This window comes from Xenopus laevis, chromosome 9_10S, assembly GCF_017654675.1.
Source record: "Xenopus laevis strain J_2021 chromosome 9_10S, Xenopus_laevis_v10.1, whole genome shotgun sequence".
NCBI lineage: Eukaryota > Metazoa > Chordata > Amphibia > Anura > Pipidae > Xenopus > Xenopus laevis.
This window is the reverse complement of record NC_054388.1, coordinates 38062520-38087823: the sequence shown is the minus strand read 5'-3', so window position 1 is coordinate 38087823 and position 25304 is coordinate 38062520. Positions and strand designations below refer to the sequence as shown.

The following is a 25304-nucleotide window of genomic DNA, read 5'->3' as shown; positions in this document are numbered from 1 at the left end:
AGACAGACAGACAGACAGACAGATGATTGATAGATAGATAGATAGATAGATAGATAGATAGATAGATAGATAGATAGATAGATAGATACATAGATACATAGATAGACAGATGATAGAAGATAGATAGATAGATAGATAGATACATAGATAGATAGATACATAGATACATAGATACATAGATACATAGACAGACAGATGATAGAAGATAGATAGATAGATAGATAGATAGATAGATAGATAGATAGATAGATAGATAGATAGATAGACAGATGATAGAAGATAGATAGATAGATAGATAGATAGATAGATAGATAGATAGATAGACAGACAGATGATAGATAGATAGATAGATAGATAGATAGATAGATAGATAGAAGATAGATAGATAAATAGATACATGATAGATAATTGATAGATAGATAGATAGATAGATAGATGATAGATAGATAGATAGATAGATAGATAGATAGATGATAGATAGATAAATAGATACATGATAGATAATTGACAGATAGATAGATAGATGATATGATATAGATACATATACATACAGATAGATAGACATAGAAAGACAGACACAGATATATATAAACAGGTATATATGGATAGATATAGATATTGTATATAGATATAACACACAGGTATATTGAAAGACAGGCAGGTACAGTATATATAGAGAGAGAGAGAGAGAGAGAGAGAGAGAGAGAGAGAGAGAGAGAGAGAGATATGATACAGGAGATAGATAGACAGACAGACAGATGATAGAAGATAGATAGATAGATTGATAGATAGATAGATAGATAGATAGATAGAAGATAGATAGATAGATAAATAGATACATGATAGATAATTGATAGATAGATAGATGTATAGATAGATAGATAGATAGATAGATAGATAGATAGATAGATAGATAGATAGATAGATAGATAGATAGATACATAGATACATAGATACATAGATAGACAGATGATAGATAGATAGATAGATAGATAGATAGATAGATAGATAGATAGATAGATAGACAGATGATAGAAGATAGATAGATAGATAGATAGATAGATAGATAGATAGATAGACAGATGATAGAAGATAGATAGATAGATAGATAGATAGATAGATAGATAGACAGACAGATGATAGAAGATAGATAGATAGATAGATAGATAGATAGATAGATAGATAGATAGATAGATAGAAGATAGATAGATAGATAAATAGATACATGATAGATAATTGATAGATAGATAGATGTATAGATAGATAGATAGATAGATAGATAGATAGATAGATAGATAGATAGATAGATAGATGATAGAAGATAGATAGATAGATAGACAGACAGATGATTGATAGATAGATAGATAGATAGATAGATAGATAGATAGATAGATAGATAGATAGATAGATACATAGATAGATACATAGATAGACAGATGATAGAAGATAGATAGATAGATAGATAGACAGATGATTGATAGATAGATAGATAGATAGATAGATAGATAGATAGATAGATAGACAGACAGATGATTGATAGATAGATAGATAGATAGATAGATAGATAGGTGATAGAAGATAGATAGATAGTGAAGGGGACAACGAACCGACTGCTACTGGAACCTTTGGATTTCGTCTGACCAACAATGCCTAGTATTCCGGATCCGGGGAACTTGCACAAAGAAACACCAACGAGTGGATCAGAATAACAAGTTCCCTTTATTGAAGGTCAAACATAGGCTTATATAGGTTATAAGTAAAGACGTCCCAATATAGTGATGTATCAGCATAGTTATTAGCAAAGTATATGTCTGTAATAGGTATATCCTTCAGGATGGACAAGATAGAAAAGAGACAAATATGTGCGTGCGTATTAGCTAAGATATTTTGGCTAAGGCAAGCTGATAACATTGTTTATGGTACATGATGCTGCTTTTGCAAGGTTGTCTAAGAAGAGACAGTACAGGGTCGTACAGAAAAACAAGTACAGAGGTCTGCAAGGATTGGCACGTAGGCATGTCAACCCTTCAACCACGCTGTTTGCTTGCACCAAATAAGTAGTGAGTTTCTTAGTGAGAAAAGAAGAGAGGGCAAATAGAAATACTAAAATTAAATGTATGTAGTGTTACATGCAACTCGCAGAGTTCCTAAGGAAGACTACTTATTTGAAAAAATACTATATAAGTGGTTATTACAACTTATATCCTAGATTTCAGAAATAATAAAAAAATACAGCCTGTCTCTGAATGGCAGAGCTCATGTGCACTAATAGTGATTTATAGGGAACGTGTGGTTTCTAAACTCAAATACTACTACTGAGCACAAGCAAGACGTCAAAAAGAAATAGAGTAAAGCGATCGCAATAAATCAAAACAATTTACGGGCTGCCTTGGGAGCAAGGGTCCTTAATATAGCGATCGTTTTACACAACAAAAAATATGCTTTAACCTTTTAACATTGTCATAACATACAAACAGTAAAACACAGACACATACAACATGCAGTTGAATACAAGGCAGTGACGTTACAGCAGAAATCCATTCCAGGAGTCACAATATATATTAACCGGGGCCCCTTTCTTTAAACCTGGAGTTTACCCAAAACTCCTAAACCTGGAGTTATCTCTGAACTCCTAAACCTGGAGTTAACTCTGAACTCCTAAACCTGGATTTAACTCTGAACTCCTAAACCTGGAGTTAACTCTGAACTCCTATTGAATCCCTCGTCAGGGATTTCCTTATATAAATAGCTCACCAAAAGCTATTTGTTTCCCCAAAAAGCTAAGAATACAGCATTAAGCATATACGGATGGCAAGAAAAATATCGTCTAAAAGACAGATCTTTTGCTTACCTTTTCCGTGCCGCTTACTGTAACCGCTTCTGACACCAGACTGAAGGGGACAATGAACCGACTGCTACTGGAACCTTTGGATTTTGTCTGACCAACAATGCCTAGTATTCCGGATCCGGGGAACTTGCACAAAGAAACACCAACGAGTGGATCAGAATAACAAGTTCCCTTTATTGAAGGTCAAACATAGGCTTATATAGGTTATAAGTAAAGACGTCCCAATATAGTGACGTATCAGCATAGTTATTAGCAAAGTATATGTCTGTAATAGGTATATCCTTCAGGATTGGAAAGAGAGAAATAACAGACAAATATGTGCGTGCGTATTGGCTAAGATATTTTGGCTAAGGCAAGCTGATAACATTGTTTATGGTACATGATGCTGATTTTGCAAGGTTGTCTAAGAAGAGACAGTACAGGGTCGTACAGAAAAACAAGTACAGAGGTCTGCAAGGATTGGCACGTAGGCATGTCAACCCTTCAGATAGATAGATAGATAGAAGATAGATAGATAAATAGATACATGATAGATAATTGATAGATAGATAGATAGATAGATAGATAGATAGATAGATAGATAGATAGATAGATAGATAGATAGATAGACCGAGGTAGAAGTACATCGCTAGCTAGAGAGATAGCTAAAACTTTTTGTTTCCGATTTTTAGAGAGATTCAGATAGTTGTATATGAATATACAGTTTTACAGACAGATGATAGCAATTCCTAGGCTATAAATGTAGTCCAGGGCCTGATTAGTATATCCATGCTGTTTGGGAGAAGAGGTACAAAGCAATTAAGAATAATGAAGACTGGATGCAGCATGAGTTCCTCCCATAACCACCCTGTCCTGGGCTCTTCTATAAAGACAATATGTGGCTGAGCTCCTACTAGTGCCCTAGAGACAATCTCCTTACCTGCTCCAGTTGATGCCTATTGTGAGTGCGCCAAAGTAAGAGAATGCTTTAAATGACCAACTGAATGTTGATTTTTGGGATGTGTAGTCTGGGTAGACTCCAGCACAAAAGCCAGCAGCCTGCAGCAAAACTACAAGTCCTCTGATAATGATGAAGGGGATTGGCTAGAAGGGGCCAATCAGGGAAGAGAGCTGGGAATGTTTCTGTTCTTTTTCTACATTCCATTCTGCTCATTCATGGTAGGGGCAGGGTTAGAAAGGCAGGCAATCTATTATCTGACAATGTACATTTCTCTATACAAACACACTGAGACTTGGCTTTCCTCTTGTACTGTACAAACATTTATACTGAAATATACACACACACACACGCAATTTGGACACATCCACACTATGAAATTCATACTGACTGGGGATGGAGCTTTTTAAATGTGTTTGAAGGTTTCCCACATTTTACATTTTTTATTGGTGGTCCCACCTATTTATAATGCATTTCAATGGATGCATTTCCCTGATCCAAATGCCAAAAAATCGGAAAAATCTAGTTTTTTTTAAAATTTTAAAATCTGAATTTTTAGTGGGGAAAAAAACTTTTCGAGATTTATTAGAACCCAAGGATGGAAATCGTCTGAATCCGAAAATCCAGCATCTCAGACCTACCAAGGTTGTATATACGTCAATGGGAGAGGTCCCTATCCTATTTGGAAGTTTCTGTGGTCTGCTCTGGAATTAGCCAGAAAATTGGAATATTTCATGCAAAAATCGGAAAGATTTGGATTCTAGCGATTTGGGAACAATTTAGGAAAAAACTCGGGAACAATTGTACAATTCGGATTTCTCGATTGATTTTTCCCGATCCAATTGTGCTTTTTTATTAATAATCGTGGTCAGTCTTTTTTTTGGTAAAATACTCAAAAAAAAAATGGATTTTGATGAATATCTACCTAAGTGATGTTTTCCCTGATTTTACATTAAAATCTTGTTTTGATGTTCCCAAAAATTGCTGTTTGTCCTCTGTGAATATTACTATTGGTGGAATAAAGAGGTTTAATATATTAAACAGATGTATCTTTTGCCATGACTTTGCCTGTAAATAGTCAATTCCAATGACTGTACCTCATACAGTTCTGCACAGATCACTCATTGGTTTTGGTTGTGTATGTGACTGACAGAGAGGTCTTGCACATGTCCCCATATACTAACATTAGTGCTGAAATGTTTAACCCTTGTTATTACCTAGTAAATATTGTATTTCAAAGTAAAACTGACTCCTGTGCTTATCTCTTTTCAGTACTTTTTTGTTTCAACAAATTTCCCTGATTTAACATTTTCCAGGATTTTACATCATTTTTTCCTGGTCCCCTGAACAACGGGAAATGGGGATTCTACTGTATATGACATATTGAAGGCAATTTGTTTTATTAATGTTATAAAGAGCGCTTTACAGGCGTATATTGTTCAAAATCGTCCCTCCTCCAGAAAAACTTACAATATAAGGATCTTATCACACACACACTTAAGTTAAGTTAATTAAAGGTGATGTAAAGTCAAATAAAATGCAATTTTTACTTCCTTTAATGAAAAATAAATCTATCTCCAATAAACTTCAATTAAAACATGTGTACTGTTTTTATAAGAAACCTGTCTGTATGCAGTGAAATTCCCCCTTTGTTTTACTTGCTCTGACTGCTGTCTATAAGAAACTTAAGATGGTCCCTAACTGCTCTGCAGGGAACAATCATATTTTCAAGTGGCCCCCCCACCTTACTTCCCAGAACCTGAGCAGCTTTGTTTGTTTCCCTGTAGAGCAGCTGGCGACCGTTTAGAGATTTGTATCCATAGACCCAGTGCATTTTGCATATTCTGATTATTAGTCAGTCTTGCTGTGTTGGCTTCTATGGCCGAAATTATTTGACTTGTGCTGTTTTGAACATTTATGACGATCCCTAAGCTTAGCCTCCCAACTGAAGCCCAGACACACTGAGCATGTGCGTAGTCTTGGTCTTGCAAAGGTGTTTAACAAACTTACGAGTTACAGCCTCCTCTGGCCAACTTTGAAAGCATAAATCATTTGTTTAATTAGGCTTCTGGTGAAGTAAGTTCATGTTTATGTTTAGTATACAAAATACAGCATTTCTGGCATTATTCTATTTTAGACTTTACTTCCCCTTTAAGCCAGTGAACCTGCCTGTATGTTTTTGGAGTTTTGGAAGGAAACAGTAGCGTAACTATAGAGGAAGCAGACTCTGCAGTCGCAGGGGGGCCAGACTGTGGGGTCTGCTTCATCTAAAGCTAAAGAAACCCTCCTCCCCAGCCCCTCTTTTGCCAGCAGCGAGGAAGGGGGACACAAGTCCGGCAGGAGTGGGTGGACACATGGACAGGAAGTGGGCAAGAGTATGGGGATCAGAGTGCCCCCGGAAGATTTTTTTGCAGGGGGGCCCGGCCATTCTAGTTATGCCACTGGAGGGAACCTTCACAGAGACAGAGAGAATATTCAGACTCCCTGCAGGTTGGAACTGAATTCTGGAGCCCACCTCAATGCTGCGAGTTAACAGTGTTAAACTGGATAGACATGGAAAGGCCCACAGCCAAACAAGTGGATCTTTACCCAGTTTTGCCACCCACATGCCGCGCCAATTCATGTTAGGAAAAGACCACCTCAATATACCAAATAAACAATATAAATCGGACGGGACCCTCACCCCAAAGGACCCCATACACAGGCAGCTTGTGTCAAACCTGTATGACCAGTCTGGGCATTCATGGTTTTCATATTTTCATTCAAATATTGTTGTTCTGCAAATGAATATAAAATTGGTCAGGCAATGCAATTATTTAAGGTCCATCGTATTAGAAATGCAGAAATTGCCTATAGATATAGAATGAAAGCAGAATTTGTATATGGGAGTTGATCTCTCTTAATGTTACTCCTGTTTGTATTCGTTGAAATATTGGGACATATATAGTACCTATAATACATGGTGCTCTTTATTGTTTAGCTGAGGAACAACCCCCGAAACATTATGCAGGATAATTAACATGAATAAAGAATCTGCTATAAAGTTGTATCAGCCATTCACAAGTATTTAAAGGCCAAAAAAGAATCCCTACGAACAAATGGTACATGTAGCTTGTCATTAAGTTTCGAGCTGGTTGTTAACGTTACATGTTTCCACCAATGTTCCCTCTTATTCCTTCTCTGTGTGCAAAAAAAAATGTGTGCAAATTATTAACAGTTTTCACATAAAAATACTTTGTTTTCACCACTATTTGTTTGAGGGGGTATGAGCGCACACCTTAGGGGGAACATTGGTTTCCACTACAAATCTATTCACAATCCAGTTCTGCAGCACTGCAGATGGGCCAATGGTCTGCAGGACATTTTCCCCGCCGGCAGAGAAGTGTCTTGGGCAAGAGAGATGATAAAAGAATTCAGGTGAAGGCCCAGACCTCCAGACTGTGTATGTGGAACTGCTCATGGGTAGACAGAATCTGATTCTCAAAGGTTTCACAACACTGGCTCCTTCCGTTGTACAGATCTCCATCTAGCCATAGGCCGTCGAGGCCGATACTTCCACTAAAAAATAAACAAGGACATGAGAGAGAGAGAGCAGAAAGTGTGAGGACCACTAAATGTGCAAGTTATACAGGAACCCACCACTTTCCTCCTCCAAACGTTAAGGATTCTGCATCACCTCTTACAAAGAAGACATTTTCACCTGTTGATCGGAACACCTGTGTACAAAATACAAAATATAAATCAAAATATTACTGGGATTAACACAGGGATTATGGTTACTTAAATATACCTATAATCAGAACGCAGCCATTTTCAGAGGTATTTTTGAGTTGCTCGAAGGTCTGAAATAAAACATTTATTCAGTTTTGCCTACTCATAGCAAAGTTACATATATTTATACTGTAGGGCAGCAAATAAGGGTTCACTCCAAACCTCACCTTTATTGGCCTTTGGGCTGTGTTCTACTCTAGTACATAACAGGGTTACACATATATAGAAACATTGGGGTAACAGTCACCCTGCTGTAGTTCCATAGGTACCCAGGGCACAAAAAAGCATCACCCCAAACAGCGTTGGACTGGGCCGGCGGGACACCGAGAAAAAACCCGGTGGGCCCCGGCCCTCAATCTATCTCACTCTAACTGACCTTCAGGCTGGGTCCCCTTAGCTCATAACAAGGTTACAGATATATAGAAACATTGGGGTAACAGTCACCCTGCTATAGTTTCAGGGGTACCCAGGCTACATATAAGCATCACCCCAAACAGCGTTGGACTGGGCCGACGGGACACCGGGAAAAAACCTGGTGGGCCCGACCCAGCACCCCTTTCCCTGATCTCCGATTCCCCCAAATAAAAGAAATGTAAGCACCGGTAGCGCATGCGCCAATGATTGCACATGCACCCCGGAACACATGTCGGAATGCATGCCAACCTTTGTGCATGCGCATGGAGGGCCCGAGGTTAGTACCCCAGTGGGACCCCCATGTCCAGTCTGAACCTGACCCCAAATGTCACCCTAACCTGCCTAGAAATCTTTTATGGATCTATTGCGTAATATACGCTTCAACACACTAAAATAAGACACTTTCTAAATATAATCAATTAAAAGCTCTGTACTTTTTATGAAATAATCAAGTTACTCTCTTTTTTTACACTAATTCCCTCGTAGCAACCTTTGTCTCTTCATTCTATCTTCATACAGAAGTCGGGGTCAGATTTTGGTTGAAGGTAGGTCTCATACCTCTTTTAGGGGGCTTCCCTTCCCTAGCAGATGTGTTGGAACAAGTCAAATAATTACTGATATACCCCCCATGCAAAGGAAAAGGATTTCAATAAGAGCCAGTTAATTTGAAAGAGTGAGCGTTCATTTATCTTTTTGGCAATCCCCCCAAATTTATTTATTAGACCAAACTGTCAATCAAATCTGACACCTTCTCCTGCATGAAGACAGAATGAGGAGAGACAGGTTGGCAGGAGGGGGAGAATGAAGAGTAACTTGATTATCTCATGAATGGTACCACATTTGAATTGATTATATTTAGGAAGTCTCTTATTTCAGGGAGATGAAGCTTATTTTCATTTTCGAAATACAGAATTTTTGGTGTGTCAAATGCATTGAAGAGAAGAATAAGAGAGATATATTTAATATATTTAGCAGCAGTGATGTAACTACAGAGGAAGCAAACCCTAACTAATGAACAATTTCTATTTGTAAAAAAAGACAACCTCTGGATATGTTGGGGGCTCTAAGATAAATTAGCTGTGGGGCCCAGTAACATCTAGTTACACCACAGTTTACAAGCGCCATTTCTGGCTACATTTTTTTATATAAGAACTGCTAAATAGAATAGACACAGATCATAATTATATGGTATTGAGGTTTTCCATTTACATTCAATACATAAATGATACATTAGTCGCCCCAGCGACAAATCTCCTCCTCTTCGGGGCGACAATCTCCCTGAACTGCCTTCCCCCTGCCCTCCGCCGGCTTAAATGAAAATCACCTGGGGGAATGCACACGCGGCATTTCATTTTCCGAAGTTGCCTCACAAGGAGACTTCGGGCGACTTCATAGAAAGGTATTTTCTGGCATTTGGAGCCGTGACAAGTAGCTGCTACTAAGTAGCTCCATGTGTCTTCACCCTTAGGGTCAGTCCACACAAGCAGATTCGGAGAGATAAGTCGCCCTGAAGAAGACGCAATTTGTCGCTGGGGCGACTAATTTCCCCGAATCTGCTTGTGTGGACTGACCCTTAATGTTTCCCAGGTATTAATGCTGGCAAAATTGTTTGATATCTCTCTGTGTAGTTCTGTAGCTTTGTATGTCAGGTCGTTTCCTGGCACTACTTCAAGATACATACTTTGCTATCTCACTCTACTGCTCTCAAAGTCTGTAGTTAACACAACAGTTTTGACCAATATGAAGGTATCAGCAAGAAATTAATTGGACAAAATGTTCTTCTCTGTCTTCTTACCTGTCTGATGCCAAATGATATTCAAATTAATGGGGAGATCACTGATTGGTAACATGGGGGCGATAAAGAAGTATGTAGCAAACAGCTAGAAAATAGGTTAGAAAATAGTAGGCCCCTTCCCAGAGGCCATCAACCCCACTGCTACTATAGGCAACATCTCTCCCTACTATACCTGCTATCCCACAGTCACAGTCCCTTCCCAGAGACTATTATCCCACTGTTAATATAGGCACCATCTCTCCCTACTATAGCTGCTATCCCACAGTCACACTCCCTTCCCAGAGACTATTATCCCACTGCTACTATAGGCACCATCTCTCCCTACTATAGCTGCTATCCCACAGCCACAGTCCCTTCCCAGAGACTATTATCCCACTGTTACTATAGGCACCATCTCTCCCTACTATAGCTGCTATCCCACAGTCACACTCCCTTCCCAGAGACTATTATCCCACTGTTACTATAGGCACCATCTCTCCCTACTATACCTGCTATCCCACAGTCACACTCCCTTCCCAGAGACTATTATCCCACTGTTACTATAGGCACCATCTCTCCCTACTATAGCTGCTATCCCACAGTCATACTCCCTTCCCAGAGACTATTATCCCACTGTTACTATAGGCACCATCTCTCCCTACTATACCTGCTATCCCACAGCCACAGTCTATTCCAAGAAGCAATTCATACCCTTGTAGTTTTATAGGCCACAGTCACAGTGGCTTTAGTCAGATACCTTAATTTAGATTACTGTTTTGCACTATGAGTGACAGTTGTTTCCATGCACTAGCAATATCTAATTTTTACCTTTAGTTCTGGTGAGTAGCTGAACAGGAAAGTTTCGCCTGTACCATAGAAATTACTGCTGATGCGGAGTTCGATTGTAGAGTAGGCTCCAAACACCTGCAATGGATTGACTAGGGTTAGTCATATAAAAACTCATTTTTATTTACACATTTGAAGCAGTAAAGCTTCCATAGCTTCTGATTAATCTCTGCCCCTGTAATTAAGCATCTAGTGTTACAAATGCCTGTTTCTGTAGGTGGAAAAAAAATCAGATCAAACAGTGAGGTGACAACCCTAACTCACACATTCACTGACATAGACTAGTCCACTTGCTTGCACTCAAACACTCACACTTACATTGACATAGTCACTTACACATTCACACATAAACTCACAGACTCACACATTTACACACATACACTCATACACTCATATGTACTTTTGTTCCTCCCTGTTGCCTGTTTTGCAAAGACGTTTATTTCTCCTCACTGCACACTGCAAGTACTTGCTGCTGCTGCCAATAGCTCATCCCTGTAACGAACACCTATCTCCATACAGACGCAATGCCTGGAAGATGATTGGCTGGGGGCTTACTTAAAGGGGACAGCAGTGATGGGCGAGTAGCTCAATTAGCGAGATCATTAGCATAGGGACAGCAGCGCTCCTGGACCATGTGCAAAAGAATCCAATTTTGGCCATGGCACTCTAGAGAAAGCTAGAGGAAAAATCAATGATGTCATTGGGGGGCCTTGCTGCCCTGAGGGGCCTTTCTGATGCTGCCCCCCACAACCCCCCACCACCACCAGGTGCTTGCTGTTCTGAGCGTCGGAGCAATCCTAGGGGTGCAGAGAGTGCACACTAGCAGAGCTGAAATTCTGATTTAAAAACTGAATTTTGGCTCTTAAAGTGATACTGACACAAAAAATACTTTTTTTAAAATATGAATTTACATTAAAAGTTACCTATAGGTCATGCTGATTTTTTGCCGCCCCTGGTTACTTGCAGGCTGAGGAGAGTTTTTCAACTCGTCTCATGGCAGCGTGTCTCCTACTGCTAGACACCAGGGACACCAGATTAACTCAGCTCTGTAGAGTCAGTGCACACAGGCAGATTCGAGGAGATTAGTTGCCCGGCGACAAATCTCCTCTTCTTCGGGGCAACTAATCTCCCCAAACTGCCTTCCCCTGCCTACCATCGGCTATAATGAAAATTGCCGATGGGAAGGCACTCGGATTGCTTCGTTTTACAATGTTGCCTCGGGATTTTCCTTAGTCTGGTAGCCTTATCATACAGCTTTATTTTTTACCTTTCATTGTCCTTAAGGGTAAGGCCAGACTAGGAGAGTCGGGGAGATTTTGTCGCCTGGAGACTTATCGCCACGTCTTTTGCGCGACTATCTCCCCGAACTGCCTCAGCGTCTTTTCCCCATAAGCTACAGCGCAAAATCGCCTGCGCTAATGCACATGCGGCGATGCGTTTTCAATAGTCGCCCAAAATTGCCTCAGTGAGGCTAGTCGTGCAAAAGACGTGGCGATAAGTCGCCAGGCGACAAAATCTCCCCGAATCTCCTCGTCTGGCCTTACCCTAAATGACAGGAATTAAGCAGTCAACAGGCAGTTTACAGATTTGCTGGGATTCTGACCAATCATTTTGGCCATCGGTAGCACAGAATGTTCTTGTTTTGATTTAGAATTGATTGATTAAAGGCGGCCATACACAGGGAGATCCGCCAAACACCCCGATATGCACACATTGAGGTTAGGGTAGGATCAGAATGAAAGTCATATGGGCGTTCAGATTGCGGGACCGCATGAACGAACAGATGCAGCCGCAATCTAACAGGATTTTTTTTTACCTTGCGCGATCGACATCTGCCCGACTTTTCAGCCAGATATCGACCAGGGAGCGCCCCTGCTTTTATCGGCCTGTGTATGGGGGCCTTAACACTGCATAAACTCCCTACTGCATTGTACTGTACAATATATAACAAAAAAGTCTAATTTGTTTATTTCTGGTCTGCAAACCCCAAGTAAGTCGGACAAGCATATTATATAGCAAAGTAAGTCTGTGCCAGAGGCAAAAATAATAACGAACAGTACAGGATTACCACGCTTGCACACCCTGGCTCTCCACGATAAGATGACCTGGTGCACTGTGAAGGTGGCCTCGGCAACCTCAATGGTACGAACGAAGGAAGAATTCACTGGCACACGAAGGTTCTTTCAAGCAGGTACAAGCCCTTGCTAAGTTTATTTTGCAGAGGTGCAACGTTTCGGGGTGAAACCCCTTTATCAAGCATGCTTGATAAAGGGGTTCACCCCGAAACGTTGCACCTCTGCAAAATAAACTTAGCAAGGGCTTGTACCTGCTTGAAAGAACCTTCGTGTGCCAGTGAATTCTTCCTTCATTCGCAAAAATAATAACCCCATGGAGATACTGCTGCTCAAATGCAATCACCCACAATCCTCTCTGGCCCCTTAATACACATCATCTGCAGTAATGGCATAACCCTTTACCATTATGCAAGTGTGTGGGATTGTATAGACCAATGATATAATTACCTGCCCCTCATTATCCTTGACAATCAGTAGCACGGGAGAGCTGACAGAGTTTCATGGTCCGATACATGGTCCTCAGGCTGAAGCCATGTTTCTCTGTGCTATACAGCAGCTTCCAGCTGTATCCCAGAACCCTCGGGGGCAGATGCTGGCTAATCTTTAATAGAAGGAAAACTGTTTCATTTTAAGCTCATTGTGGAAAATATTTTATTAAAATAGAGTATTAAACAATGGATCACAAGTAGGGTTGCCACCTTTTCTGGAAAAAAATACTGGCCTTCCTATATTTTTGCAGTTTTTTCCCATTAATAACATTGGCATCGAGAATCATTTTTACCGTCCCAGTCGGTAAAATACCGGCCATGTTATATTTATATCACATGCAAAAATTAAATATAACTATTCTTTTTACTTTTTTATAATAAAAAATGTGTATTAAAAAAATAAAGGTATAATAAAAAATAGGTGGTACATTTTGGCCCTTTGCAGGGTTCAGTGAGGAGCAAGGAGAAGGCTGAGCTGGTAATTTTGAAATTTGCCTCAAATACCACCCCAGCCTACCTACGACCCACATACAGTACATGCTGTAAAAGTAAAAATACATTATTATTATATTTTCATTGTCCTTTTACATGCATATGAACAATTATATATGCCTGCTGCAGGCTGCATTGATTCTGTAGAGCCATGCAGTCTGCATCTGTATTATTTGAGCCGTTCAGATTTCAGATTTGATAGGTGTCAAGTTTTAAGAAGGTATGGTAGCAAACATAATATCCATTTATCAATAAACAAGATATAATTTCACTCACCTGGCTGATGTTATCCAGCCCTTAGAGCTGGCTCTTGCCAATCAACACTGGGTCGTACTCTTCTTTAGCTTTTCCTTTAGTTTCTGTTGGTTTTGGCACTTCTGATTCGTAAATGCATTCAAAATCCGAGTCATCGCTGGAAACGGCCTCATCAAGGTTATTCTGAAAAATACAGTAGTGTTGACACCTTTGCACATGTACAACCCAAACAGTAAAACAACCCAGGGCTTATCCTCCCCCTGGAGTTTTTATCCTGGTGAAAAATTGTCCAAATCCTGCAATTAGTTTTAAAGGGAACCACATGTTACCAATGGCTGGTAGTCAAAATGACTTACAAAGACATAATAAAAAAAACCTCTTTATAGGATATTTACAAACATGGTTTATGGACATGGTATTTCATTTGGCCAACAGGCATAACCTGTTTGTATTAACCAAGTCATCAAGTCATCTGATCATCTATTGATTTATACAGACCCCAGTTATCGTCTTTTTTTTTTGCATACTATTTGTACAGTATGTGCTTGCTTTCTACCTATAGAAGGATTCATAGGCCATATTTCATCCGCCATTATACAGATAAAGATTATATACGCAGTAATTCAGGTTAAAAAACAAACACACATCCATAAAGTTCAACCTGTCTGTCTAGGTCAATGATCCCCAACCAGTAGCTCGTGAGCAACATGTTGCTCTCCAACCCCTTGGATGTTGCTCTCAGTGGCCTCAAAGCAAGAGCTTATTTTTGAATTCCAGGCTTGGAGGCAAGTTTTGGTTGTATAAAAACCAGGTGCACTGCCAAACAGAGCCTTAGTGTAGGTTGACAATCCACACAGGGGCTACTAAATGGCCAATTACAGCACTTATTTGGCACCCCTGGAACACTTTTCATGCTAGTGTTGCTCCCCAACTCCTTTTTCTTCTGAATGTTGCTCAAGGGTTCAAAAGGTTGGGGATCCCTGGTCTAGGTGAAACCTGCATCATTGCAAGTTGATCCAGACCCCACTCGAAGTATCTCCAATTTGCCTTTGAGGTGAAAAAATCCTTCCAGGCTCCAATTGGATCAGCTTCTAGAAAGTTAATTATGATGTCAATTTATTTATATCTGTCATTTAAAGTAACCATTTCTTTTCCTTTCTCTTTCTTTGGTAAAATCAGAGAATTATGAGTGTCTAACAGCTTCATGGAGTGATATGTAGCTATGGTATCACTTGTGGCACTAACATCAAGATGGAGAGGAGGAGAGGACTTTTTATGGATACCTCCAGGGGCATAACTATAGAGGAAGCAGACCCTGCGGCTGCAGGGGGGCCCAGGAGGTATAGGGGCCCCATGAGGCCCTAACTCATATACATAAACAAGTCAACCTCTAGACATTTTTGAGGCCTGAAAAATAATTTGCTGTGGGGCCCAGTAATATCTAGTTACACCACTGGATACCTCTGGTGAGATCTTAAGGTGCAAGAAACTGACAGTGCCTTGTATCAGTAACTTTTTGTGCCACATGAATATTTTCCAGCATCAGCCTGGTGATACATTTTCCATAATATATTGGAAGATGAGATGAAGGCACAATTTGAAGTTGCAAGTATCATAACCATAAATAGTAAAGGATTTTGCTCCATAAAACATAAGCATCAGACCATTACAATCCCTTCCCTCTAAGAAATAAATACTGGCACTTACTGCTGTGATGTGCAAAGGCATCAGATGAAATTTTGGCAAACAGGTTAATTTTTGGCTCAAATTGATTGAATTTAAGATATTAGATCCTAAGTTTTTACAGAATATGCCAGAATTAAAGAAGTACCTGCCACTGAAAAGAACTCCCCATGGGCCAGTAAATAAACTGCTTATTATTGGGACAGGTATTGGTGTAGGGGTTCTGGTTCGCATTGGTATCTGGGTGTTGTTACTGCATTTTTGTAGAACTAAACCTCAGCAGCCTGTGTTAAATTAAGTCAGTGTTGCCCAGCTCATGGTTAAACACCTTAGGGCCCCTAACAACTATTTCCAAATGCTAGCAAACCCCAAAACAAACTCCTACCAGGCTTATGTCCCACAGAAAAGGTAGAGCAGTCTGAGTAGGGTGCTCACTGCCAGGTTGGATTACAAAGGGAGCATAGGGCAGGCAGAGTAAGGCACACACACAGGAAGCATAGGGCAGGCAGAGTATGGCACACCCAAGGAGCACAGGGCAAGGCACAGTACAGCATGCATAGGGAGTATAGGGCAGGCAGAGTATGGCACACACAGAAAGCATAGGGCAAACAGAGTATGACACACCTAGGGAGCATAGTGTAGTCAGAGTAAGGTGCACAAACACAGGGAGCATAGGGCAGGCAGAGCAGGATCGGAACTAGGGTAGGTAGAAGAGGCACCTGCCTAGCGCACCTCAAAGGGGGGGGGTGCTGTGAAGGTACCTTTTGAAGAGTTTTCTGCCTACCCCTAGTCCAGTGTCACTTGCTCCCTCTGCTCAACTCTCCCTTCTTCTTAATGCAGCCCCCTCCAGTGCGACATCACTGCGCATGCGCATGCACACCAATGTGTTTGGGATTTAGGTGGCCACCCGGGCTGCCTAGGGCTTGGCCTGCCCCTGACGCAGAGTACGGCACACCCAGGGAGCATGGGGCAGGCAATGTATGGCACACACAGGGAGCACAGAGAAGACAGAGTATGGCACACAAAGGGAGCACAGCAAAGGGCAGGCAATGTATGGCACACACTGGGAGAATAGGGAAGGCAATATATGGCACACACAGGGATCACAGAGAAGACAGAGTATGTCACATACAGGGAGCATAGAGAAGGCAGAATAGAGCATGAGACAGTTGGGGGTCATTTATCAACACTGGGCAAATTTGCCCATGGGCAGTAACCCATAGCAACCAATCAAATTGCTGCATTCATTGTTCTACTTGCAGCTGGCTTCAAAAAGCTAATCACTGATTGGTTGCTATAGGTAACTGCCCATGGGCAAATTTGCCCAGTGTTGATAAATGAGCCCCAGTGAATCTTGTCAGAACCACTCTAAGATAAACAGTTCACACTGTACATACAGTGTATACAGTGACAGAATGCTGGTGCCCCTCCAGCAGTTTTTATGAGGTGTAAATAGGTGAACAATGTGGGGAGTTTCAATCTGGGTCTGAGGTTGAACAAGGGCTTTACAGGTGTGAACAATAGAGGTGTTGCAAGTGAGAACTATGCAGGGTTGTTACAGTTGTAAACAATGCAGGGCCAGTTAATATCTGATCAATATCTGAGCAACCCCTGGACTGCTATTACTTTCAGCCTTTTTTTGTGGGAGACCACACAAAGGGGAAGGGGGGGGGGTTGTCACAGGCACCAATTGGACAGCAATGGTTTATTTAAAGAGATGGCATTTCTAGTTCTAGTTTTAGGGTTTAGTTCTCGTTTAAACCTCAAGCAGGTTTTAGGTATTTTTTCCACTGACACAAAAATGTCACCACATGAGCCTAGAAGGCCAATGATATTTGGGAAACCCCTCTAACCAATAATGTACACTCACAAAAAATGCAGGATCATATTAATGACATATTACTGCATTCTCTTCTGGGAGTAGAATATTCACCATGTCTCTGCTCAGCCCCTGGAACTCCCAAATAGAAAACTTCCTATAGCTATTTCCATGTGTAGAGACCCAGAGGTTTAGGTACGTTTTACTCATTTTCCCCTGTATTTGGTCCTCTGATTCACCCAAGCAGCTATGTCCCTTTTCTGGGTTTTCAAGGTTTTGCCCTGTAGGTGGCAGTGTTTAAAAGGGAGAACACACGTGCTCAGGGCTCTCTTCCTGGATCCCACCTTGTGGGGAGGTGGGTACAGGAGAGGTCTGGCTAGGGAAGGTTTATTTAGCAGCAGAAGTTTATATAATAGTCACTCTAGGAGCAAGAGTTAGAGGCAGGTATTTAGTGAGAAAGAGAGTACCGTAGTTGGGGGTTAGTACCCTTGCGGCGATCAAGGCGCCAGACAGGGATACGAGTGGGTGAGCTCAGGATTAGGGAAAGTGCCAAGGAGCAAGATACCCCATGGGATCTCTAGTTAGGGTTGCCACCTTTTCTGGAAAAAATACCGGCCTTCCTATTCATTTATCTTTTTTCCATATTAATAACATTAGAATCAACCATCATTTTTACCGGCCAGGCTGGTAAAATACCGGCCACTTGGCAACCCTATCTCTAGTGCTGGGGAAAATCACCAAGATAGACTGCTCTACCCCCTAAAGAGGGATCTACTTGCAATGAAGGTTTCTGCTGATTGCTGTGTAGGTACTGGAAGAGCTGTATTGCCTGATTGCTGTGAACAGTTCCACTGCCTGCCTGTTCAAAAAGAGTTAATCTGTTTAAAGCAACCCCTGGACTGCTATTACTTTCAGCCTGCTTGATCTGTGCACCAGAAGACATCCAGAATCCACCTGAGGGTAAGGTGCTTAAAGGGGCCACTACACACTGCTGGGAGTTGCAGGGAGTTGCCCATAGCCTCAGGGTGCCCAGGATACACTTTCAGCAAGTCCCGCTATTTCCACACATCTCAGGCTCACCCACGTGTGTGCTACACATGGGAGGGTGCACCTCTGACACCCCAGACTTTGAGACTGCAATATAAAGGCTACTGATTCTGAGTTCTCTACACCAGTGAGAAAATATCGACTCTCCCCATGAAATTATTACAGTATGATTCCCCTGCACCCCAAATTTCAGGATGAAAAAAGTAATGCAAAATGTTGATTAGCAAATGCATAAATATTGGAATTTCATAGAGAAATGTGGCTAAACCCTAGTTAATCTTTAGGGTTGCCACCTGGGCGGTGTTTTACCGGCCTGGCCGGTAAAAATGATGGTTGTTCCCAGTGTTATTAATGGGGAAAAAACATAAATATATAGGAAGGCCGGTATTTTTTTTCCAGGAAAGGTGGCAACCCTACTTAAACCCCATGTAGGAAACAGGCTCCTAAAATATCTATAACTGTGCTATATAGCAGGGACAGCATTGGGTACTGGGACTGTATGTAAGCACCAAGTTGTTTTGTTATTGAACAGCTGCAGTTCCAACTATTTCAGTTAGGGTTCTCTCCTGTACAGGATGTACCTTTCTTGCTTCCTGTTGCTTGCTCTCTATGGTTTTATCTCTACTTCCTGTTTCTAACTGCACCAAGTTACATGTGACAGTCTCTAGTCAATGACTTCTTCAGTCATTGCCATTAAATCCTGCACAACCTGCACAACCTGCCTAGCGAGGAATCACTACAGTAATGACCAAATATTAAGGGGCCCAATTATCATTCTGTGTAAAAAAAACAACACAGCCAAATACACCACCCATCACCAGGCATCACAGTGTAAAAAAACAATGTACTTATTAAGCTGTGAAAATGGTATGTCAAAATAAAACACATATCCATTTTTACAGAGCAACTTGTATGAATTACGCAAGGTCTGTAGTGGTGTAAAACAATGTCAAATTCATCAATCAGTCAGCTTAAATTAAAGCACAACTTGATAAAACTTTATCTGAATTGGGATAGAGTGAGTTAATATCTTTAAATCAATGTGTTACCATTATCATTCTATAAAGAATCCCTCTAAATGGTACTAGAATAAATAGTGGTCTGATGGTTTGGTGCTTAGTGTTCCTCCTTAGCAAAAGCTGTACCTCAGTAAAAGAGAAGACTGTGAGGGTAACTTTCAGGTTCTGAAGCAAAGTGCGAAAGATGGCAGTTTTGATGTTGTATCAGTACAATTTTAAGCTGCTAAAATCTTGAAATCTAGAAACAAAATTATTAATTTAAATTTCAAAAGAACTGCACTATAAGCATAATTACATTCATTTGTTTTGAGAGCTTACATTTTCTTTAAGAGCCCATAAATAACTATTGTTTTGGCTAAAAGCCAATAAAATCTGTACTACTCTTGTTGGGGTTGTGGAGGGTAGACAAATACTTTGCTACTATAGGCACCATCTGTCCTTACTATACCTGCTATCCCACAGTCACACTCCCTTCACAGAGACTATTATCCCACTGTTACTATAGGCGCCATCTCTCCCTACTATACCTGCTATCCCACACTCCCTTCCCAGAGACTATTATCCCACTGTTACTATAGGCACCATCTCTCCCTACTATACCTGCTATCCCACAGCCACACTCCCTTCCCAGAGACTATTATCCACTGTTACTATAGGCACCATCTCTCCCTACTATACCTGCTATCCCACAGTCACAGTCCCTTCCCAGAGACTATTATCCACTGTTACTATAGGCACCATCTCTCCCTACTATACCTGCTATCCCACAGCCACAGTCCCTTCCCAGAGACTACTATCCCACTGCTACTATAAGCACCATCTCTCCTTTCTTTACCTCCTATCCTACAGCCGCAATCCCTTCCCAGAGGCTTTTATCCTGACTGCTATTATAGGTACAATTTCTCCCTACTATTCCTGCTATTCCACAGACACAGTCCCTTCCCAGGAGCTGTTATCCCCATTGCTACATCATGAATCATCTCTTCCCTCTATAGCTGTTATATCACAACCACAGTCAATTGCCAGAGGTTGTCATCCCTACTGGTTGCTGTATTGTCTCCCAGGCCCTCTCCTACATTAAACTTCACTGCTGGCTAAGCAATATTACAAACCAATTCCATGTTACTGTAGCCAACTCTGACTGCAGACAAAATGAATCCCAGGTTCCATAATGACATTTCTTTCATGACAAACGAATATACCTTTTAGTTGCAGTGTGACAGTTGTCACTGGAAGTCATTGACAGGGACAGCCTTTGATTATTTGAAGCTAATTATTTACTTATGCCAGGTGGCTCTTTCAGTTTCAGTGACAGTGTGGCCTTTTGGATTGTTGATATATACGCACCTTTTGGATAACCTGATGTTGCCTAAACATGTAAAAGTCATGTAATATAAACAGCTGCTCTGCTAAATAATGTCTGTTTCAGCAAATATTGCATAAACTAAGGATCCACTTACAAGATCGGGGCCAATCTCAAGTATTGTTGCTTGTCCCAACAGGAAATATGGCCTATTAGTAGCCAATGCTATTACTGAGAAGGGCAGACAAGGCATCTGACCTGGCTTCTATTGTTGTGTTAACATACTTGTGCAATTAGAATTTACATATTATAACACTGTGTAATAAATTATATATTTTTAATCTTTATCAGGTAGGTCCAGGGACACTGGAGATGCAGGCAAAATGGTGTTGGAGGTGTGTGCAGTGGTGCAACATGTAGCACTCTAGATGTAGTTGAAATATAAGAACCTTTGAGCTGTTAAGAGGTAATGCCAGGAAACCATACAGAATAGTATGCATAAACAAAGCATTAATAAGTATAAAATGCAATTTATCCCAGAAATGGGCAAACTGTAAATTATATAGTGAATAAAGTGCCCCCATTGAAATTTATAAGGATATTAGAAGTATAAAGGCACAAGTTATACAGGGAACTCTAAGTATCACTCATGTATTATAGTGTTGATGTACCCCCTACTGTAAATTATAAGGATATTAGAAGTCACTGAGGGGTTCTGTGACCATATAAAGGCACAAAGCTGTAGGCTGAGTTATACAAGGAACTCTTAGTATCATTCAAGTGTTAATTGTACTGTAACTTATAAGGATATTATAAGTATCTGAGGTGTTCCATATTATATAAATGGACAAGGCTGAAGGCTGAGTGCTTTTATACAGGTATTGGAACTCCGAGGTGACTTTTAATATCGTCATGTTTTACAGTTGGGTACATTATTTATTATAATACACAAGTTTAATTGAATCATGGGACAGAAATGATATTGCTAAGCGAATGATGACATTACTATGTACCATTTATAAGGGTAGAATTTACAGTATATTCATGACTCTTGTTTATTATATAGTGGATAATGTATCCCCTACTGTAATTTATAATGATATTATGTCACCAAGAAGTTATGTGACCATATAAAAGTACAAGGCTGCAGGCTGAGTTATACAGATCATGTAACTCCGAGATTGACAGGGGGCAAAAATATATAGCACTCTGCCCTTGCTCTCTTATAGTAAATGAGCCATAGACTTCCATTGCTTTCCTGTGTTATCAGACAGATAAGCACAAGGAGAACAGTAGGGCATGACAGCACTGTATTCAAATGTAATCAACTGCACATTATTAATAAGCATTATAAAACATAATAAATAAGCCAATAAATTATTAGGCAAGCATTAATTGAAATAAGACACAAGCACACATCTCCCGAGGCCATGGTACATACCAGCTGAATATAGGAGCATCGCACAGTTCTCATGTTCACCGGGCTGTCAGCAACTGATGTGACGAGGAGCATGGAGCTTGTTACCTGTGTGGGGAGATTATTTCTTGTGCCGAACACACCCTAAGCATTGCTATTACTCTCACTCTGGCAGTAAAAATACATACCCTTGCTCTCGGATCGTACCATAGGTCACATTAATTTACACAATACACATTCTGCTATGAACTGCTCCCTGCAACACAAAAATATTATTACTTAAAGGAGATACGACAAACATATAAGCTACCTGTATGCATTTGGAAACATATAGATGAATCCACCAAAAACAGCTTAAAAAAAATAAACAAATATTTTACGGTGCTGTTCTTAGAAATAAGGTGAACTAATATCCACTGGACCTGTCACTTCCTGTTCTGTATAATCTCATTGTCCTATGTGGTGCTTTCTGGGTGTCAACTATAGAGGTCTGAGACGAGCACCAGATGATCTGATGGTGGGCCCCGTGCAAGGATATTTTATTGGCTCTTTATTATTTCCAAAGCCGGGCCAAAAGTTCTGGGTGTCCAAGGCCTCCAATCTCTAGTGTGACCTGGATATTAGGTTCTCTGTAGGGACCTAAGAGGTCCAGTTTGACATTGCACATAGCTAGTTCTTTGGAGAACACTCTGCTTATTTTTTTTTCTTGCCAGCTTTATCTACTGCTGTTTCTTATTACAGGTATGGGATCCGTTATGCGAAAAACCATTATCCAGAAAGCTCCGAATTATTGAAAAGTTTTCTCCCATAGACTCCATTTTATCCAAATAATCTAAATTTAAAAAATTATTTCCTTTTTCTCTGTAATAATAAAACAGTACCTTTTACTTGATCCAAACTAAGATACAATGAATCCTTACTGGAAGTAAAACCAGCCTATTGGGTTTATTTTATGTTTACATGTCTAGTAGATTTTAAGGGAAAGTCAACCCCCAAAATAAAAATTTGCCTAATAAAAGAATACATAATTTTAGGCAACTTTCCAAAATAGGGCTTTTTTTTTTTAGGGCTTTTAGGGCTTTTAAAGTTACTGTATTTGTAAAAAAAAATGCTATTGAAAGCAGCATTGGCTTTATTTCCATTTGTTACTTTTTAAACAATGTTACAAAAGTCTTGGTTCCCCAGGAAGGACAGGTCTGTTAATCAGCTGCCTTGTCTTACATTGTATCAACAGTCTTAGACATCAGGGCAGAGAATAGAAAGGGACAAACACTGCTTTCAATAGCAATACATATAAAAATAACTTAAAAAACATAGAAAATGTATAATGAATGTGTATTGCAAAGTTACTTAGAATAATGTTTTCTTTGATTAGGCAAATTTTTATTTTGGGGTTGACTTGCCCTTTAAGGTATGAAGATCCAAATTACAGAAAGATCAGTTATCCAGGAAACCCCAGGTCCCAAGCCTTTCAGACATGATTTAACAGCACAAGAATGGAATAGACGCATCGATAGTAATAGCTGAGTAAGCAAGTAGGAGGAAACCACAAATGAAGTAGGTCCAACCTGTAGGTAAAAATAATAAAGCAACACTTGACATAGGACCTACAGGTGCCCGTAACTAGTGATTTTAGAAGGAGGGGTTACAAATGTTTCCACCTACTTTGAGCCTGATATTCAAGGCTGGTGCCTCATGACTTTTTAAGGTATTAAAACCCAACCAAATATGCTTCACTCCTTTATAAAGGAAGTTTTCTCTTATCAACATGCCAGAACTAGGGGTAGGCAAAAGAGACAAGTGTATGGTGCAATAGTAGCCTGCATTCCCCCTAGATTCAGCTCCTCTGTATGTCCAGTGCACCAATTTCCCCTATGCTGTGTCTCCCTTTGGTGGGGGGTGCACAAGTCGTGCGGGGGAGGCCAAGTTGAGGTGTTAGATTTTTATTCAGCCGCTCTCCAGTTTGCAATTTCAGCCATCTGGTTGCTAGGGTCCAAATTACCCTAGCAACCAGGCATTGATTTGATTAAGAGACATGAATATGAATAGGGGAAGGCCTGAATAGAAAGGTGAGTGATGAAAAGTAGCTCATTTTAGCACTTTCTATTTTCAGATGATTGCGGCATTTTTGTATTTCCATCTCAATGAGACACTGCTTCTGTTCTGCAAGAGAAAGCCAGGATCTCCCAATAAATCTTTCATCCTTGAAGACAATTTGTCGATCGTTTTTTTGTCTATACACAAACAAACCTGCCCCGAAATAACAAACCAACTAACCCAGTGTCAGTTCAAAGTTAACAGTGAAGACTTAGGCAAAACAAACAGGGTTCTTGTCTGCAGCAGGTACGTCATAGTTGTGATTTGGCACATTGGCTGCATCTCTTATTAGTGGACAGTCTGTTTATACAGTAATAATAATGAGTGAAGGTGGGTTCCCTCTGTAATGTATGGAAAGAAACCCACTGGAGTCACTGGAAAAGAGGCTTTGGGGTAAAGCCTTTATGTAGTGTACACATAAAACCTATCTATATAATGCTGCATATATTATGGAACAAGAGGGAATGGGAATCAAGTATGGTCGTGTCTAATTGTGCTTATCAGGGCCATCCAGCATGAGACCACCACCCTGGCTCTCCCAAGTATGGGACCCAAACAGCAAAGCATAACTGCTCTTGATTTTTAGAATTGCCTACATTGTATTTAGAAAAGAGGACAAATGTCACCCTTAAATGAGCTACTGTCTCTGTATCCCTTTGTTTTAAGACAGAGATTTTAGATTATTTACAATTATAAGTGGGAAGTGTTGCATTTTATGTGAATAAAGTTTTTTGTTCACAATAAAGTTTACTGTGAAGCTGTAATGGAAGCTGAAGTCTCTCACCCTCGTGTTGGCCATGGCGTCCAAGATGGCGACGGCGTCCAAGATGGCGACTCCTTCCTCCATGTGGATCCTGCTGGTCCCTGTGTGATGACGTCGGCTGCCTCCCGCTCTCCGATTGGTCGCCGGCGACGGAACGTTCGTCGGCGTCACGACGTTAGCGTCTTGACGCCGGCGTCAGCGTCATGACGTCATCGCGTCCAAATCTTGGCGCCAAAACTCGACTATTTAAACCCCC

The 25304-nt window shown here is 40.5% G+C and overlaps 1 pseudogene; it reads right to left on the bottom strand.

The window, feature by feature from the left end:
• Nucleotides 1-7198: 7198 nt before the first annotated feature.
• Nucleotides 7199-25084, bottom strand: LOC108702786 (annotated as a pseudogene).
• Nucleotides 25085-25304: the final 220 nt, after the last annotated feature.